Here is a 21,693-nt window from a genome sequence, read left to right as displayed (position 1 = left end):
GCTAAAATGTATTATTTATTTATTAAAATAGTCAAAATATCTATACCCCACCTTTTCCTTTGGCTTTAGTTTGAAGCCTTCCTTCAAGACAAAATATTGAGACTACATCCCATAAATTCCGATATAATTATATGAACATGAGAGGGGCAATGTCACCCTAGTATTTCACTGGAGCTTGGAACGTCTCACGTAACATGTCCTACAAACTAAAAATGGACAGTCATTAAGACAAGATCGTGGGCACCTTTGATTTGCTGGAAGGGGGAGATGGAGGTAGTAGCAGCTAGAAGGAATGAAGCTACCAACTTGACCATCCCTGTAAGTAGGGGTGGGCATGAACTGGCTGACAAACTAAAGTTCACCATGAAACAATGTTCACAAACTGAAGAACCACCACAAACTCTCAAGAATTTTGATGCAGTTTGTGACAGTTTGTGGTGGTTCATGAAGAGCACAAACCCCTGCTTTCTGCTCTTCATGAAAAACAGCTGAGCAGCAGGGAGCTCAGATCCATTTAAACTCCTGTTTTCTGTTATCCATGGGTTGTTGGGTTTTTTGCAGGGAGTAGAAAGCAGTGGTTTAGATGGCTCCCAGCCATTTAATTCTGTGGCAGAACGGGCCTGCTGTGGCCTATAAGCCCTTTTCTACCTGGCCCTCCAAGGTTTTTCTCAACACCTGGAGAGGCTTTTCTTTTTCTCTCAGATAGCCTGCCACCACCACACGACCTTTGTAAGCCTGCTGGGAGGGTCAGGACTCCTAACTTCCCTTCCACGTTCTAAGGCCTTGCCTCTGTGTCTCCCTCTGTCCAGCGCCTAATCACCACAGGGACAGTTTACTGCCTCATTCACCCCTGAAGGAACAGCCACTTGCCAACTGACTGCCTTCCCCCTAGCACTCCTTTTAAAATAGCATGTCTGAGACAGTGGAGGTCTATGTGGTACAGAGAATCACTACCAGCCTCAAAAATTATAAAGTATTTATTAAAAAGAAAGCATTCACAAGCATACTCTTAGCACAGCACCAGATGGAGGAAGGGATCCAAAAGAAATAGATAAAACATAATTCCTCTGTCCCTCTCTCTATACATGCCCTATCAGATGTTAAAATATAGGACAGGATCCTTAGCTTAGAAAGTTACTGATCTCTACAGAGTTTCATTACCTTGAAAATCTCTCCAGCTCTTTAGGGGAGCACATGGTTAATGGCCACCTGCTCACTGGAGAGGTCTGTCTGCTCTCCTGGACTCAGCACTCAAAGAAAAAGAGTTCCTCTTTGCTGTAAGTAGTTTTTATCATGTTTTTATCATCTCACTTTCCCCCACCCACTGACCAGGTCAAGCCAGGTCAATGAGGCTTTTCCTGGAGATCTCTAGGAACTTCTTCCTGAAGCCTCTCTAGTATTTAACACCTCCAAATCTCTGTTCTTTGCTTGAATGGGGGGACTTGACCATCCCATTGTCTAGACGTATTAGCATTTCTATGAAGGTGGGCTGAGGTAAGTCTGGAAAGCAACTTCCCCCCTTTCCTGCCTGTTCTCTGCCCAGAGAGGGGGGAAAACCCTTTTAAAACTCAGAGCAAAGGTTTTGCTCATTTCAAACCTCCAAAGAAAAAACATAGACTGAACCACAAAAATGTGGTCCGTGCCCATCCCTACCTGTAAGTACACTTAATAGCCAGGGACAAGAAGTTGCACAAGACAGGAGCCACAGACAAAACTATTACCACATAACTTTACAGAGATGCCCATAAGTAGGAGCAACACCCATTCAAGGTATGAAAGAAGAGTAAGACCCAAAGAAGTAAAAGCCTAAGTCAGACTGTAGTAGCCCCCACCCTGCCCCCAGATTTAGTATAAATTCCTTAAAGAGCATAGATTTTCTGGTGACTGTTCGAAGCAATCTGGGCCATTCTGATAAAATAATTGAAGAAAAATCAGTCCCCAACTGCTCCCTGCCTCTGGCCATTCCCCACCCACCCACTTCTTGCCACTCCAGAGCCAGAGCACCCAGTGTTTCCTCCCAACTTCATTCCCAGGTGTCTTAAGAAACTGCATGGAAAGCCACACATGGCCATCAAGGATACCCAAACTTTCATGAGACGTCAGAAAACAAGAAGGGATGGAGCACTGGGTACAGGACATTTCCCAGCATGATCCAGGCACTTTCCCCAATTTGTACAGACATTTTAAAAGGTATTTCCTGTACCTTTTCATGTCCTTGAAGAACCCTTCACTCTCCCCAAGAGCTCAACAGTGTTTTTCTCCCTCAAGTGCATCACACTCCACTATAAAACTGGATGGCTGTATGCCCCTAATGCTTTCCAGGAGAGAATATTTCACAGACTTGAGAATTAAATAGACTTAAGTTAAACAAAGTTTCAGTTAATGTCACATGCATGCCTTACAATTCATCATCTTGTTTGAGTATCATTTTCTGTTAACCTTAATGATGTCTTTTTCTTTCTAGGCTGTGCCATTTTCAAGGTTACAACATGATCTGCTCCAGTGTTTGCACATCATTCTGCCTATTGCAGTGAATTTTTATCACTAGATAAATTGTTTCATGATATTTCTAGGCTGGGCCTTGAGATCTGGAGAAAACCTCAGGGTTTAGCTGTTCATTTGGCCATTTCTTCCAGTGCATTGGCTACAATGTGTTATGGGAAACCCAGGTTTAAATCATTCACTGAACAACCTTGGATAGGTCATTCTGTCTCAGTGTTGCCCACTTTGTGAAGGGAATGAAATTAGAATGTGTTTGTGTCTATCCGATGGTCTCCATGACAAATTAGAAACAAAGTCTATACTTCGTAATTTTGTGTTTTGTTTGGATTGCCTTGATGAAATGTATTCGTTATGCGTTTTAACTGTCTGTTGACATTTTTGTATCGCACTTAATTGTAAGCAGCTCCGAGACTCCGAGTGAAGGGCAGGGATATAAATCCAATCTCTTCTCTTATTTAATCCTGACAAGACAAAAGTCCTCTGGGTTAGTAGAAAGGCCGATCAGGGACTTCAGATCTCCCTTTGAAAAGCCAGGTCCACATCTTGGGAGTGCTGCCTGACACAGCAGTCCCCGGAGAAAACCAGGTGGCTGCTGTGGCTCAGAGTGCATTTGCCCAGCTTTGGTTAGTGCACCAACTGCATCCATTCAGTCAGATTTAGCCACAGTGATCCATGCCTTGGTTACATCTAGACTGGACTATACACTCTACTTGAAGAGTGTTAAGAAGCTGTGGCTAGTGCTATGGCTAGTCCTCTGTCATCAGAAGATATGGGCTGTGATGCCACCAATATCCAAATGACATCCAGCTCTACGTTTCTTTTCTATCTTATTCCGTTGATGTTCTGAACTGGAGCTTGGAGTCAGTCATGGGCTGGATGAGGGTGAACAAGGATGGGCAATGGCCTAGAGCACAGGTGGTAGGTCTTGTCTGCCCAAGGATCTTATTCACATCCTTGGAATCCACAAGCTGAAAAGTTTATAAGATTATGCATGGGAAAGAGCAGGTAGAGAAGGAGGTACTTTTCTCCCTTTCTCACAATACAAGAACTCGTGGGCACTCCATGAAATTGCTGAGCGGTCAGGTTAGAACAGATAAAAGGAAGTACTTCTTCACCCAAAGAGTGATTAACACTTGGAATTCACTGCCACAGGAAGTAGTGGCGGCTACAAGCATGGATGGCTTCAGAAGGGAATTAGATAAGCATATGGAGCAGAGGTGCATCAGTGGCTATTAGCCACAAGGTATAGATAGGGACTCTAGGGCAAGTGATGCTCTGTAGTCTTGGTGCTTGGGGGGGGGTCAACAGTGGGAGGGCTTCTAATGTCCTGGCCCCACTGGTGGACCTCCTGCTGGCACTGGTATTTCTGGCCACTGTGTGATACAGAGTGTTGGACTGGATGGGCCTGTGGCCTGATCCAACATTGGCATCTCTTATGTTCTTATTCATATAAATCAAACAAGCAGGTGCCAAAGGTACATCATCTGGATATGCATCCACACTGGTATTTAACCAACAGTGGATCTGAGTAATCTTGTCTGCAAAGTAAGTGGCAAACTGACCACAGCCGGCCATGTGGTCAGAGTCCAAATCCTTGGGGCTGTGATGTAAAAGTCCCCAAACCACACGAAACAGCTAAGCTGGATGATTACATGCAGACACAATAGCGGTAGAGGAATATTGCCTTTTTGTTGTCATCATTGTCTCAGAGTAGACTCTAATATGGGCTATGTTGGGGGACTGGCCTCCCTCCCCCGACTCACCCCAGCCCTCACCCCCGCTGAAAAGAGGAACTGCCAACTTTTGAGCCCCAGTCATTGATGGGGCAGCACATGGCAGGAAACAGCTGGGGGTGGGAGCTAGCCAAGTTGGCTGGCAGGGAGCTCCTCGAAGCAGCTGACAGACATGGTGGTGTTGCAAGCCCCAAGCCAGCATCTACCAATGCCTATGACATGATTCAGGGGCGATATGGAAGGAAGGGGCAAGAAAGACCCAGATGAGGCATCCACATTGAAGCCTGACGGGAAGGAGACATTGGGTATGGAGGAGTCACTGGGGAGGGGATGGAATGGAAGGCTCAGTGGAAGGGAGGATGGCTGGCCGAGCTCAAGGGGTATGGAAGGTGACCTGGAGTAAACAGGAGGTGGAAGTGGCCCAGATGCATGGGCAGGTAGCCTTATGCCTTCAGGAGGGGGTGGGGCAGATGGCAGTCCTGTATAAAAAGATATTCCCTTCAATGGCTGAAAAAGAACTGCAGGTTTGGCTCTTGGGGACACCGAGAGCGAGCGAGCCAGGAGAGCCAACCTGAGGGAAGGAGAGGAGAAAGGGTGACTTAACCCCCTTCCCTTCCCATATTTGAGGCCACAGGAACATCAGAGGGGCTGGTGAGAAGGAGGCGGAAAACAGGCAGACCTCAGGGGGGGCAGGGGGACCCTCACAGATTCTATGCTGCATTCAATCAGTCACTCTGAGTTTTCCACCAGCAGCTCTCTGTTTGTTTGTTTGTTTGTTTGTTTGTTTGTTTGTTTCGATTTATATCCCGCCTTGCCTGCACAGACAGGCTCAAGGCGGCCTAAAACAGTTAAAATACAATAAAACACAGATGCAGAAACACAGTACTATAAATACTATAAAATATCACAGAAAGAACAATATATATATATATAAGTGCAGTTAAGTGCAGGTGGCAATTGCTATAAGATGATCTAATGCAGCTAAGCCAGCATCCAAGTGGTTCTTAATGCTAGTAACGTAGGGCCGTAACAGTTCAGTTTTTAATAGCTCAATCATCAGTGGTGGCTCGTAATCGAAGGCCTCATGGAAGAGTTCCATTTTACAGGCCCTGCGGAACTGTAAAAGGTCCCGCAGGGCCCTGATATCTTCCCGGAGTTCATTCCACCAGTGTGGAGCCACCACTGAGAAGGCTCTAGCTCTGGTGTCAGCCAATCTGGTGTCTTTCAGACCAGGGAAAGTTAGGCAATTTTGCAACCCTGACCTCAGTGCTCTCTGGGGGACATATGGGGAAAGGCGGTTTCTCAGGTAGGCAGGCCCCCGACCATACAGGGCTTTAAAGGTCAAAACCAGCACCTCGAAGTGAATCCGGTATGCTATTGGCAGCCAGTGCAATGCCTTCAGCAGAGGCCGGATGTGCTCTCGTATAGAGACACCCATCAGCAGCCTGACTGCCACATTTTGCACTAGCTGCAGCTTCCGGATTTGGGACAAGGGCAGCCCCATGTGGAGAGCATTGCAGTAGTTCAATCTCAAGGTGACCATAGCATGGATCACCATTGCCAGGTCATTGCATTTGGGGAAGGGAACCAACCGCCTGATCAGCCGTAGATGGTAAAAGGCTGCCTTGGCAGTGGCTGCTACCCGGGCCTCCATTGTTAAGGTGGCATCCAGGAGCACTCCCAAGCTCCAGATGCTCAGTGCTGGCACCAGCAGCGCCCCATCGAAGGTCGGTAATGGGATCCCTACCCCTGACCCACTCCGACTCAGGCACAGGACCTCCATTTTTCTCAGATTCAGTTTCAATCGGCTCAGCCTAAGCCAGCCCAGCATATCCTGAAGCGCCCGGTCCAAGTCATCTGGGGTAGAGTCGGACTGACCACCCAACAACAGATATAGCTGCGTGTCATCTGCGTATTGGTGACACTCTAACCTGTGCCTCCGGGCAATCTGGGCAAGGGGGCATATGTAGATGTTAAATAACATTGGGGATAGCACCACCCCTTGGGGAACCCTGCAAACCAGCAGGTGCCTCTGGGACGTCTGCTCCCCCAATGCCACCCTCTGTCCCTGATTCTGGAGAAAGGAGACAAGCCATTGCAAGGCAAGCTCCTGGATCCCAGTGTCGGCGAGGCAGTGGATCAGTAACTGATGGTCGACCGTGTCGAATGCCGCCAACAGGTCCAACAGCAACAGTACCACCGTGCCACCCCGATTCAGATGCCTCCAGAGGTCATCTAGCTGTCGTCCCTCCCATTTCATCGGCATCAGTTTCCTGGTAAACCCAGGAGATTGCTTGGCTCTATCCAGGGGAAGAGGGCACTTAGTGGTGATCGTGTTAATAGTCCATGCCATCAGGATCCTTCAGGCACCTGGGGCAGACCATCTGTACCCGCTTGCTTACTATCTGTTCAACCTGTTGTATTTCTAAAAGAACAGAGGTTAGGAACCACCATTTACACCATCAGTCATCTCTCTTTCAAAGGACGCTGATCATATAAAATGCCCTGGAACTTCCCACCACGCACAGATGTACAGAAGCCAAAACAACATTGAAAACCACTTTGGCCATGAAGAGGGGGAGAAATGAAATATTTAGAAGGCAATTTTGCATGATAGGTTTTTAAAAATGAACTTTGCAATTGGCAAAATGAAAGTTCAGCTTTTAAAGCTCAAAGAGTACATCAATCATGTTTTGACTTTGTTGTTTCCATTTTAATGTGCAGCTGAGCTAAATGGCTTCACAGCCACAGTGGTAATTGTTTAAGTACAGGATATCAAAGTCAGAGGATTAAACAAATTGTTGAAGGTCATCATTTTTGTTGAGAGTGCAAAGTCAAATTTGGGTAATTTTTTTCAAAAAATAAATTGGCAGATATGTGTTTGAAAAGCTCACCCTTTTTGTATTTGACAATGATATAACATCTATGGCTTTTGGTGAGAAAATAGCTCAGAAATATTTCTTTGTTAGCTCAGCAAAGACCAATCCAGCCAAAGCAAATACTTTTCTATTGAGTGTAGTCCATCTGCCACATTAACTTATACACTGCAGGACTTTTTTAGATGATTTCAGGTCTCCTTGTTCAAATATTTACATAATGCTGTCCATTTCACAGCAAAGCTCTTGTGCGAGGTCACCATGAAGAAAGTTACAGACTGAAACCAGAAAATATCTAAATCATAAATATCAAGAAAGTTCTCTGCACTAAAATGCAAGTCACCCTTTCATATAAAACTCAGACACATGATGGTGGCTCAACAAGGATTGAGCCTGGAGCCTCCTCCTTGGCATCACCTGCTACCCCCTCCTCTTTCCAGCCTTCCCTTGCCTCTCACTTCACCCCCTGCTGCCTGTGCCTGGAACAGCTAGTGCTCTTTCCCTCCTCTGTCCCCCAGGGTCACAGGCAGAGGGAACCACCACCCCCAAACCCAGATTAAGAGGCCATTGCCTCATCCACATAATTATACAGCCAGCCTTGGAGACACATAAATATCCCTTTTATTCACACTGTAATGTGTTGTTTTTATTGATTTAGAAAGCATATGTGTTGCCTCTCCAGAGATCTGCTTAAGGAGTTTCTCAAGGGAAAAATACAGTAAAATCATAAAAACAACATAAATCATCAACATTGAAAGAAGCCATTAAAACAAGCCTTAAATGCTGTCAGTAAGCTACAAATACTAATTCATATACTTAACACCAGGGATCTCTTCAACTGATGGGCTGGTTCACATTTGCATTGGCATCAAATGATGATTAGTATGTGCAAATGAGTCACCACCACCAATCAAACACAACAAATGAAATTTTCATGTCCTTTCATAAATCATGTTTTCCAGTGCAGCATGTTTGTACATTTGGCTTTGAGTTGTTGAAGGCAATGGCAAAGAAGCCTTTTGAAGGGGTCCATAGCAGTAATGAGCATGTGAAGAATAGATCAGAATCTTGCCCAGTGATCTTGTCCCCAGATTTCTTGTGTTGAATGTGCTATTTGCCTAGAAGTGCAGATGTATTTTCCCAAACATGACCTGAGTCGATGCATCTGATGAAGTGAGCTCTGATTCAAAAAAGCTTATGCTGGAATAAAGTCTGTTAGATTCTCAGGTGCCACTGGACTCCTGTTTTATTGTGCTGCTACAGTTGTACCACAGTACCTATCAAGAGTAATTATCTCATGGTAGGCAGCCTTTTGAGTCTCAGCCCCCCCCCAACCATAACAACTACCTGCAAAGTTGTCAGTGTGCCACCATGGGAAGGGGTCGTGCTTGGCCATACTCCACAGTGACTACAAACAGATACTTCTGCTAATTTGGGGGACTCCCCAGCTTTGCAGAAAAATCTGAATATGTTAAAAAAATATGTCTGGGGTTTTAAATCTCCCTCAAAACAACACTGTTGTCTGTGCATGTGCAGACACGACACCTACCTCCTCCTCTGTGTGGTGGTAGTGACAATGTTGAAGGGGAGCATCAGCGGGCCTGGTGGAAGGGGTGAGAGAAGCTGCAGTGGGCCCAGGACAGGAGGCACACCCTGCTCAGTGGTGGTGGGGGCAATGGAGACTTGTTTTGGGGGTTCTGATATTATTTAGCCCTATTATTCCCTATGTGGAAAATTCTGAGGGGCCGGAGGGACTGTTTTTTAAGGGAATGGGACCAACATTGCAGGGGAGTTGCTGGTGCCTGTCAACTAAGTGATTCCCAAGCTTCAAATGAATTCAACCAAGAGAGCTATGGGTAGGGAGGTGCCCCCAACTATCCTCCATTGTTTTCTATGGGTGGAAATGCCAAGCTTTTCCCAGGGCAAACAGTAACCAAGCACTCACACTCAAGCAAAGCAACCTCTGGGTAAAAGCATCTCGATGCAAACAGAACCAACAAGCCCAAAGAACTGATGCAGAACCAGGGAATCCCAACAGGACCACAGGACAATGTGGCAAGCCTGATGTGACAAATGTCAAAACAGAGAATCCTCCAAACCAAACTGAATAGGAATGCTCTTGCAAGCCCAACAAATGTAAAACCAGATAATCCAGCCTATGTATACATTCTAAGGCAGATTCTCGAGATTCTAAGGCAAAAGTGAGAATCTACTGCAAACCCAACACAAACCAATTTGAGCAAAGAACACAATGTTACAAGACCAACAAAACCAATTTCAGAGGACACAATCAAAGACAAAACAACATGGCAAGCCAATACCAAGCCCCAGCAAGACACAGAAACACAGTAAGATTAAAAGGAGGGGGGATCCTGGGAGCCTTAAAACCCTGGCTCCCAGTATTCCCGGTCACTGCTCAAAATTTCTGGGATGTTTTGGGACCCATTTCTCAGTGTCTTGAAAAATCCCAGGTACCGTCTGGAGACCCAAATACATCCAGAAAATACTAATAAAGGTTTTTTAAACATATATTTGGACCAGATATGTCCAAAAGCACATTCCTAAATGGGGGAAAGGATGGAATACACCACCCTGAGTGTCTTGGATTAAGAGGCAGAAAGATAGATGTCATGAAATGGTTTTGCTGAATATACAGATATGTCTGGAATCAAATTTAAACACAGATCTTAAACTCAAATAAAGATGGAGAATGAGGGCCTGAAGGTAGAAATGGTCCAAAAATGAAACTCTGAACCCCCATAAGACCTGTTGCTAGTTATTACTTGCTAGTTCTTGTATTATTGCCTTATGTATGTATCCCAAGAAATCAGAACAATGCAAAGGCAGAGCTCCTGAAATGGTGAACAGTTGTTTTCCATTTGGTGTGACAGATTCTGTTTCATGCAAACCTTAGTCTCTTCTGTTCCCATTTCATTATCCATGTGCAGATACTTCAAGGGAAAGGAAGGGTCCCCATGGCAGATAGTTAGCATCTGTTGCATTTCATGTTGCAGAACATCCCAGCTGAAACAGCCACAGCTTCTACAGAAAGTGATATATGTTGTTAAAATTTCAGATCGGAGAAGGCCAAGGACTGGGGACTGAATGTTTTTCCATTCACCTATGTCACTATAATTATTGTGCCCTTTCTCTATTCACTAACTGTAGTATATATAACATTGTATTGGTTCATTGATCACCTTTACTAAGTTATCAATCATCTTTCTTCAATAAAATATGGGACTATATTAGTGTTATCCCATTTTAACTGTTAAAAAAGCTATGATTTGGTGACTGTGGGTCTGGGGGTCACTGCATGGCTGAGCAGGAACAAGAACTCAAGCCAAACCCAAATTGAACAACAACTGACTGCTGCCCCCATTAGAGAATCAAAGCAGCAAAACCAGTTCACCCACAGACAGTGTTCCCTCTAAGCTGAGTGAGTGTGAGCTAGCTCAGAGTTTTTTAGCCTCCGGCTCAGATATTTTTGTCTCCGCTCGGGAAGGAGGGCTCCAGAGCAAACTCGTTGATGCAGCAACCCAATCGCTCGCTCACCACTTTAACGCCAGGAGCTCACAAAATAGAATTTCTACTCACAAGACTCCGCAGCTTAGAGGGACCTTTGCCCACAGATGAGGGTGGAGATCTTTGCCTACTCAGAACAGAAAGACCCCAAAAGGGGTGAGGCTGAATGCCTTTCAGGAGGCACAGAATGTTGGAGCAACTGGGATTCCGTTAAAGGGGGAGGGGGGTGATCAGCTTGCTTAATCAGCCCACAAGGGGCCCCTGTGGAAGGAGAGGATTTTAAGGGGTAGAATTTCCAAAGAGGCTCCCTCTTGTTCCTCATGTGTACTTGTATGTTGTACGATAAATCTGGACAAACACGACCTGATCAGTAAACAAGTATAAGGCCAACAGTCGTGATAGTCTGACCCACAAATCAAACAGTCATTAAGACTTGTAAGGAATGCTATCTATGTATTACCATCTGAAGCACTACAACATGATAAACAAATCATATGAAAATCCTTGAACCAAGGTACATAATCAACGTCGTCTCTGGATTATATAACAACGTTTCAAAAAATGGATCTTCTTCAGGAGATATTCTGTAGTGTACAAAAATACAATTTTTAGAATACATGTTATACCAATAACAAGAGACAATACAATAATCTTAGTGCTATCTTACTTACATAATGGTGCAAAAGCTCTCTGTTTCATAAGTGCTAGACAACAAGTCTTAAGAAATCTGTAATATAGTAATGTGCCCTTTGTTATAACATACATAATGTTATAGTTATGTTATACATAATTGTTATAACTTACATAATGGTGCAAAAGCTCTCTGTTTCATAAGTGCTAGACAACAAGTCTTAAGAAATCTGTAATATAGTAATGTTCCCTTTGTTATAACAAAGGGAACATTACTAAAATACAGATTTCTTAAGACATGTTGTCTAGCACTTATGAAACAGAGAGCTTTTGCACCATTATGTAAGTTAGCACTAAGATTATTGTATTGTTTCTTGTTATTGGTGTAGCATGTATTCTAAAAATTGTAATTTTGTACACTACAGAATATCTCCTGAAGAAGATCCATTTTTTGAAACATTGTTATATAATCCGGAGACGACGTTGATTATGTACCTTGGTTCAAGGATTTTCTTATGATTTGTTTATCATGTTGTAGTGCTTCAGATGGTAACACATAGCATTCCTTATAAGTCTTAATGACTGTTTGATTTGTAGGTCAGACTACCACGACTGTTGGCTTTATACTTGTTTACTTACTTGTATGTTGTATAACATAAGTGGTTGATTTCACTGTGCCCTCAAACAGCATTGAGAAAGATACCAAGATCCAGGTGAGTTGGCTGACCACTTAGGACTGCAGCATGGCAGCCACCAAAAATGTGAATGATTTTCTTTCTTTCTTTTTTTGGCCCCATATTCTTTTTCCAAAAACAAAATTGACTTGGTTTTGTTAAATTCATTGGCTTAAGCTATTCAGTTCCTTTTGTTAGCCGAATTGCTCTCAAAGAGAAACAATTAGTACAGTTTATTAATTTTGGGAACAACCGTCTATGTTTACGGAGGATGCTGCTGTTTCTGAGGTTTCCAATAAGAGACTGAGGCAGACTTTCTTAATAAAAATGATATTTTACTGACACACTTCACACAACAACACACACCAATCACAACACACAAGAACTAGGAAATCAAGATAGAACATACAGCACATTTGCAATTTGCAGGAAACGATGGTTGATGCTTTGGGGTATACTTACCTAGCTGCAACTGCGTGGCTCCAAACTTCCAGCAAAGGGGTAAGGGTGGGGAGAAAATTGGAAGAGAAATGGCGAATGGACTCAGACCAGCTAAGACCATGTGCCAAGAAGACTCTAGCTGCGCAATACTAGAGCGTAGCGTAGGGGATAGCAAGCTGGACTTAAGAGGAAAAGCAGGGTTTGTAGAGGACGTAGATGGAGTGCGATGGGGGAGTCAAGAGAGCGAACATGAGGTGCGTTTTTGATTATATCAGAGGGGGTCAGAGGAGGAGCTGGGTTCAGGGGACCTCCCCTATGACACAGCGTTCTGTCATAGCCAAAAGGTCAGTGATTGGCTGCTGTATTCCTCTGGGCGGGCTAGGAGACTGGAGGGCAATTTGAGATCTAGTTGCTAATTCAATCAAGACACCTGGGCTAGGGATATTCGTATGTAGATGGATGACTCATGCCCATGCGGCCAGGGCTGAATGCAGGGTCTTTGTGAGTACTTTGTGAGTTGGTGCGAGGGGGAGGGGGCCCAGGAGGTATGTGACCATGTGGCTGGTTTGAAATGGCGTTTGGTGCTTTCTGTGACCATGTGCTTGGAACAAAATGGTGTCTGCTGGACACTGGAACACCTCAAGAATAGCAACCATCACAAGAACAGAGGGGAGAGACCTCAGTGGGGTATAATGCCACAGGATGCACCCTCCAAAGCAGCCATTTTCTCTGGAGGACCTGATCTCTGTACTCTGGAGATCAGTTGCAATTCTAGGATATCCTATATGTACCCCTGGAGAAAATGGCTGGATGGCCTCAGCTGAGGTTCCTCCCCAAGCCCCACCCTCTCCCAGGCTCCACCCCCAAAATATCCACGAATTTCTCAGCCTAAAGTTGGCAACCCAGCATTCCACATCCTCATTCACCTGTGCCTCTGACCCAAGGGTACAAACAAAATAGGAGGGGGTAAGTATAATGCTTGCTTCTGTTCTCATCCTTCACACCATCTGCAGCACAGTTCGTATGTCAAGGTGTACGAACAAAACTGGCCCCAGTGCCCAACTGCTATAGTGCTAGACAACACTTCTGCTCAAACAAGCAGGAAGCATCACTTATAGGGTGCGGTCAGACGGCGTGCTGGGAGCGGTTTAAAATGTTCCGGTCCCGATGTGTGTTTTTTTAACCTGGATGGAGAATTGCGATCACACTCACCTCCTTGTTCCGGATTGCTGTCCAGCCACATCGCTCCCCGCCGTCCACATGCGGGAGCGTGCATTGTTGTGTTTTTCTCTCTCTCAGTTTGGGCATGCACACAGGCAGCACTTTCAAACTGGATTTTGCCAGTTCACACAGTAAAAATCCAGTTTGAAAGTGGATTGAAAGTGGATTAGTTAGTGTATGTGAACGCAGAGAAAGATAGACTACGGCCCCGTTCACACGAGGTGTTTTGGGCCGGGAGTGGGCCAGATTGGAGACGGAGCAAACGGGCGCGATCCCACGCCAACATCTGGCTGGCGTGACGCTCCTGTCTCCGATCTGGCCCTTTCCCCGGCTGCGGCGCATCAAAAGTGAACCACCTACCGAGGTGGTTCATCCGGATGACGCGCCGCAAGCTGGGCCATCGGATCGCCTGCGCGTCTTTGCGCCGGTGCATCCCCGGCTCCTAGCTGAACTGCGCATGCTCCGACATGTCGGAGCATGTGCAGTTTGGCAGGCTCCCTGTCAGGGCCCTGGTTTCTCCCCAGCGTCTCATCGCGCCAGGGAGAAAAGGCGCCGTGTGGCAGGAGCCTACGTATTTAGAGAAGCTGCTTTTGAGGTACAGAAAAGCCTGGGCTGAAAATGAAAGTTTTAAAATGTCTGGAAGCCTAATGGAGCAGAGGTCTTAAAGGGTGCTCCAAAGGAAATTCCTTTACTTTAAAAGGCCCGAGACAGTTTAAAAATGAAAAACAAATCTAACTTGGCAACTGACTAGAAGGAGAGAAAATCCGGCTGTAACAGTGGAAAACTGGAGGGTGGAGAGGAGGAGTTTGTCATCTGTGAAATGAGAATGACATCATTATCACACAGAATCTGGTGTCTGATGAAGGGAGCTTTGAATCTTGAAACCTCATATGCAAAAATTTTGGTGGTCTCTAAGGTGCTATTATGCTTAAATCTAGCTGTTCTACTGTAAATCAACATGGCTACGCTCTGAAATTATCTCACAGGACTGTCATGAGGGAAAATGTTAATGTAAAGCTGTTTGAATAACTAAAGTAATACAGAAGTTACAAGAGGGAGATGAGAATTTATGGGGGAAATCCCGTCAAATACCCCCCCACACACACAGGCCCTGCTTTCTCCCCTTTGCTCTACCCAGTCTTCTACCTCACCCCCCTTCCCAACCTGCTTGATAGCCTGTTTTCCTTCCTAACCCAAACAACCATTAAGTTTCTTTCCTCCCTTCTCACTAATCCACCTTTTTTAAAAAATGGCAAAACTGGGGATTACCCCCTTGCAGAAAACTATACCCAAGCCCAGGATACCTCTTGTGGATTTTATCCACATGTGAGAGTCACCAATTGCTATTAGATATGTGATTAATAAGAGAACCATTTGGAAAAATTGAAGGTTGTTTCCAGATGCCTGAAAACTGGAAAGATTTGCTGAAGGGGAAAAAATTACTAGCACATGGGCTTTGCGTTGCAGATTTTGTTCTGGACTCTACCAGCTGCATGATATACTGGATGATACCCTCTTCTAATGAAATGGTGTTATAAGGGAGGGGCCTTATATCTCTTGCATGGCATATGCCTAGAGAAAAATCTCTAATTGCATACAGAAACAGAAAGCTTACACGTTGAAACATTTAAGAGCTGATGCTTTGCTAATGTAAATATTTGGGGGGGGGAAACAAACTCAGGTGTGTTCCTACAACACATTTTTAATTGTACACTCAGTCATGGTTTGTTTGGGGGTGGCACACTCCAAGCAGTGTTGATTCAATATTACATTGCAGTGAATTATCTGTAAATCGCAGAGAGCCAGTTTCTCATGTAAGTCATCCAATCCAAAATTATCCTTCCTGTGAGGAAACCAACACTGCAGGAGTTTCATGTTTACTCTAATCTTCATAATTGGATTGATCTGAAGATCAAAAATTATTCCCTTGGGAAAGTCAAGCAGCCTAATTAAATTAAGGATATTGCATTCCGTTCCAAGAAATTCAGAAGCAACAAGAGATACCCCTTTCGTCAAGCAACCTGTTCATTACCAGTTATTTGTCTGGCTACCTTTTATTTCACAAGCGATCCTTAGTATTTAGTTTCATCATCCATTATACTACCCAAAGGACCTGTGGTACTAGATAGGGTCCTTGCATGTTATTCACAGATGTTGTGATGTTGACTGGAACAGTAGTTGCTTGACTGTCAATTAGGGAAGATGGATTTTCAGACAGCCGCTTGCCATTGCTTGTGTAGCTAGAAAAAAAGCAGTAACCAGGCTCACAGGTGAAGAAGTTTATGAAAATAGAACACTTTTGCAATGGTAATGCTCTACAGGAAAAAAAAACCTAACAAGATGTTGGGTTTTTTTTAAGTATTTCAGCCATGGCTTCCTTTCTTCGTTCTTTTATAGCAACAACAGGAGCAGATGGGTGTGTCAATGAGAAAGAGATTTGTTATTTAAAATAGAAACAAACGGTAGCATGCGAGTTCCAGATATGGAAACCCACTGTATATGCAAAATGTCAGCAAAAAACAAACAAGCAAACAGAGCCAACAGATTCAATAGGAATGTCAGGATGCAGAAATAGTTGCAATAGTTGCAGGGTGCAAGAAATAGTTGCACTTCCATCCGGACATACTTTGTATTTGCAGCACTGATCAGTGAGCATCATCATGATGGATATCATAACTGTCTCATCAGTCTTCATATCAGTTTTGTTCATCCAGGTGAGCTGAGCAGGACCCACTTTGTTCCCTAGACTAAAGATCCCCAGTGCCGGCTAATGCAGTCCTCTGTTTTCCAAGCCACCAAGCCATTAGCACATGAGGCTAAAACCTTACAGTCCCATTTGGTCTACAATGATCAAACTCTACCACTGCATTTCTAAAAATCTTCAATTGTTTGGGCCCAAAGAACTCCATATTCCTAGACTACACTGACTGATCTCAAATGCACAGTGTTCATTCAATGAGCTTTTTTTGCACTGCAGTCCTAAGCAGAGCAATGCCCGTCTAAGCTTCACCCTTCAGAGTTCAGTAAGAAGAGTTAAACTCTGCTCAGGATTGCACAGTTAGGAAAAAGCTGGATAACACTGAAATAAGCCCTGGTTTGTTTTCATGTTGTGACTTTTATTGCTCATTTTCATGCTACATCTTTTTAATTGTTTGTTTTTATGCTGTGGTTGTATTTTTATTGTACTATCTTAGATCTCTGGAGAGGTGGCATATACATTTCTAGATAAATAAAATGTATTCTCAGGTTTCTGTTTTTCCAACACTGCCTTTTAAAGTTAGGAATATGGGGTTTGACATAAATGCTTGATCCAAGGTTATATAGGCAAGGTCTGCTTTTCCCTTTATGAGCACATTCACCAGCTATGGTCTGCCAATCAGTTCTTTCTTACTGACCCATCAGTCAGACATGGTTTTTCCTCTTCATCACAATTTCAGACTTCTGCAGTTGTTTCCCCAATGATGTGGAATGATCTGCCATCCTGTCCCTTCCTGCTTTTAGGAAAGTAGTTCTTTTTCAACGGGCCTTTGCTCAAATTTATGGGACAGTGTTTGGCTGCCGTCGCCCAGGTTTTTGTATCATTTAAGGCTTGTGGATGTTAATTGTTGCGATGTTTTAAAACTTTCTAAATTGTGTTCAAATACTTGTACTGTTTTGCATCTTTATGCCTTGATAGTATTTTGTTGTGCTGCACTTTGGGACTTTATTGGGAAGTGGAATAAAAATATGTTAAGTAAACATATAAAATGACACTTGCCACAATGGTCATTTCCACATCTTTGGTAGTCAGCTCGCAAGACTGAAATCCTGATTAGCTCTGAGCAATTCCCCTCCACCCTCCACGTCGCCACTTCCTCTGTTGTCAAAAGAACAGAATGATGCATGAGCAGATTAATGCGCCTGTCACTGAATGTATGTGCGTAATGTGTATTAGATGATGTGGTGCGGGATTAATTTATAAAAATCAATATCGTCTCATTGATTTTTTTACAAGTGCATCTTCTACTGGATCAAGGAGTATTGTGTTTAAAGGCAGACATTTGGTGAGGCTTTTACAGATCTTGTCCTTATTTCTCATGGCTTACCAGAACATTTCTTCCTTGTTAAGGGAACTCCGCTCCACATAACTGTAAAATACAAAAAATCTCTTAGTTGTATCTTTAGGTGGAAATGTTACATAACATTTAGTAGAGCAAAGGGAGGAAAGGGGCCGGACAGGCATCTTTCTGTTTGTTCCTAGGTACAAGTCCAGCTCTAAGCTTCCTCCTGCTATCACTGGGCCAAGAGCAGCAGTCTTACGCCATGCCATCTTGGAGCCCCTTTTTTCCAATTCTCAATGACTATCAAGAGCAGAAGGAGAAAAGGAAGCAGACAGGCCCCCCTTTTGGCCTCTCTGTCCAACTCCAACCAGGTTCCTCTTTCCTCCTAGTTACCTACTGCCATAAGAGAGGCTAGAAGGAGAACAGAAGTAGCCAAACGTCCTGCCTAAACCCAGCCCTTGCTGAATAACATTCCTGAGCTTATTTTTAAAAGGCAAGTGTGGTGTGGTAGTTAGAGCATTGACCTAGGACCAGGCAGGCCCAATTTTTAATCCAAGCTTGTCATAGACCTTACTGGGTGACCAGGAACTAGTCATTCTCTTGCACCCTTAACCGACCTCAAAGGGTCGATGTGAGGATAAAAGGAAAGGCAGAACCATTTATGCCATGCTGATCTCTTTTCAATAAGGCCAAGATAAAAGTGTACTTAAAATAAAATTAAAATTAAAAAAATTAACTCAGTATTTGTTTCAGTTTTATATTAATGCAAGGCAATTTGGAAGCCAAATTTTGGTTCAAATTCAGGGTGAAAACAATGGAATAATACATATTTTTTTAAGTGGTCTGCCCTAGACAATTGTTCTGATTTGTGTGCAGAGCCACATATCAATGTGCTAACCTTTGAACTGGACTTCGTTATATTGCTTGGAGGTATGAGGAAAGTACCATGGACAGCTCCAAGAGCGGATGTAAATCTCCAAAATAGTTTACAGAAATCCATCAGAATAATACTCATTTAACAACAAAGGAATATATCCATCACAAACATAGTTTTCCTTTCGTATTAATCACCCACTCATGATGGACTATTTTGTTTATGCAGCTACTCCAAAAATGTTTCCTGCACAATATGTGGATTTCTTTTCACAGCTTTAAAAGATTTTTCAGCCTTATGACACCCATTAACAAAATTTTGCCCATTGGCAAAAGATGTCATATTTGATGACAACTGAAGACTGTTTAATTAAACATCTGGGTAATGAGTATCAATGAAGGAACTGATTCCTCCTAGTTGCAGTGTGCAGTGTGCAGACTCAAAGCAAGTGCTGATGAACACATCTGCTGTTAGCCGAATTGCTTTATTTACAGCAATTGGCAATTTATAAATGGGTTCTTGCCAATTTATACCAAGGTCCTGATCCCACCAAGGGTTACCAGTAAAGGATTCAAGGCTGTTGTAGTTAAAATAGATTTCTTTTACTAGAAATAGATCTCATACAAACAATACTGATGCACTCACACATTCAATCAAGTTCCTAAGAATTACAGTAGGAAATAAGCACAGTTGCATTAGCAGGTAGGGGTGATGATGGGCGATACTTATCTGTCTTGAAGCTTGGTTGTTCCAAGGAAGAATGGAGGAGAAGAAATGGAAAACAAAGGGGAGTCCACATGACCAGAACCAGCCGGAACGTGTGGGTCTCTTGACTGCAGATCAAGAGATCATTAGTAGAGGTAAGGATTGGGGATAGCAAGTGGGACTTAAGAGGGGTAAAAGCAGACAGGGGTTGTCTTGGGGGGGAGATGCTATCTAGCCAGGTAGGAGTGGCCAGATGACTGGTTCTCTCCTTTTATAGTGGGTTCAAAAGATGGGCGGTAACTGTGTCAACCTCTTGACCCACCTACCTGTTAGTCCGTCCCAAAAACAATCCTATTGGTTGCAGGTAGGGAGGGGAGGTTACCTAGGAGGGATGGCCAATATTGTAACCTAAAACCTTACTCGAAGTATGGCATCTGGACAGGTGTGAAATCCAGTTGTCAGGATGCTTCATTGTAGTGCTGATGAAGTTGGCCAGTTCCATTGATAACCAAATGTCCATCTGACAGGAAATGCTAGCTCAGGAACAAAGCAGTTGATGGGTGATACGTGACCACAAGCAGCTTTGCTATGGTGGCTGTTTCTTCCCAAGGTCGTTGTTTCATTGCTCACAATAATGGAGATTTGTGCTTCTTCACCAGGCTGGGCAACTGTGTTGCTGAAACCTTATTTACCTGTAAGGTATGTGCAGGCACCCTCTATGTGTGTCACCACAACAGATGACCTAAAGTGTACAGTTCTCTGAGCCTATGTGTATATGCATAGTCCATTGTGTAGCAATAAGCAGTCCATAAAACAAATATCAAGCTTGTTCCCTAACACTGCGGCATATTGACAGATGGATGTGGTTCAAGTGGGATTGTGATTAATTCCTAATAAGGTAGCTTTGAGGGTTTCAGGGTTCTTTGGCATCATGCAGCAATTTAATGATGCTTGATGAGGAACTAGGTATGCAGTTAGAGATGGGCCACCCACCTACCCTACATTTGATTTAAGGGCTTTTAAAAACTGTAGAAAAATATCACTTTTTGCAAGTGCTTTAAGTTGGCTTCTACTGTTTAATCCCTTGATCTTTATCACAATTCTACTTAGGAATTCTAGTGCAGGGATCAGCCCTAATTTGCATACTGAGCTTCTATGGACTCCACTCTGGAGAACATAAGAAGAGCTCTGCTGGATCAGACCAATCGTGCATCTAGTCCAGCATCCTGTCTCACACAGTGGCCAACCAATTCTTCTTGATGGCTGACAACAAGGCATTGAGACATAGAGATGTTGCCCCCTGGCTCTGGGATTCAGAGGCTTAGTGCCTCTGAATGTGGAGGCTCCCCTTAGCTACCATGGCTAGTAGCCACTGATAGACATCCTCCACAAAGCTATCTAGCCCCTTTTAAAACTGTTTATTCCTGTGGCCATCACTACATCCTCTAGCAGCAAATTCCACATGTTAATCACCCTGATCATCATCTCTATATGATTGTGGAGTCTGTGAACAGACATTCTAAATAGGGCTGGAAGAAAACCAGTGAGTGGTGTTTCTCCATCTGATTAGAATACCCAAAGCTGGCCCATTTATCTCCTATCCATCTGTCCTCCTCTACACTCCCACCAAGCTTACAAGTGAACTTCTTTTAAATGTCCTGCAATTGGTGCTATTATTATCCATGCAACAGCCAATTGTGTCATCTGAATGCCCAATGAGTAACCTAGAAAAAAGTGGATTTAGCTAGGGAAGAAAAGAAAGCTGTCACTTGGTAACTTGGGCTGGAACTGCAGGAATAAATAAAGCTTTAATTAATGAATTGGTGGGTGCCAGTTTTAATGGTGAAGATAAACAATTGTGGAGTCTGTGAACAGACATTCTAAATAGGGCTGGAAGAAAACCAGTGAGTGGTGTTTCTCCATCTGATTAGAATACCCAAAGCTGGCCCATTTATCTCCTATCCATCTGTCCTCCTCTACACTCCCACCAAGCTTACAAGTGAACTTCTTTTAAATGTCCTGCAATTGGTGCTATTATTATCCATGCAACAGCCAATTGTGTCATCTGAATGCCCAATGAGTAACCTAGAAAAAAGTGGATTTAGCTAGGGAAGAAAAGAAAGCTGTCACTTGGTAACTTGGGCTGGAACTGCAGGAATAAATAAATGAATTGGTGGGTGCCAGTTTTAATGCTGAAGATAAACATCTACTAGTTGCCCTGTAAATTCAAGGAATTCATTTATTGTTCACTGATTATTTGGTTGTTGTGTGTTACTGTAGGTGAAAATATAAAGATAACAAGAAAAGGGACCTGCGATATTCGCAGGGGGGGGGTATTCCCCCCGGCTCCCTCCTGTGGAAACAGGAGGACCTCAGGGCTGAGGAGGAAGTGGCCACAGGTAAGTCCCCCCTGGCTCTGGCGGTGAGGCCTGAGTGGCTTCCAGCCGCCGTGGCCATCGATCCCCTCCCCTC

The sequence above is a fragment of the Gekko japonicus genome, unplaced genomic scaffold (genome assembly GCF_001447785.1).
Source record: "Gekko japonicus isolate JY-2015 unplaced genomic scaffold, Gekko_japonicus_V1.1 scaffold198, whole genome shotgun sequence".
NCBI classification, from domain to species: domain Eukaryota; kingdom Metazoa; phylum Chordata; class Lepidosauria; order Squamata; family Gekkonidae; genus Gekko; species Gekko japonicus.
This window is presented reverse-complemented; position numbering follows the sequence as displayed.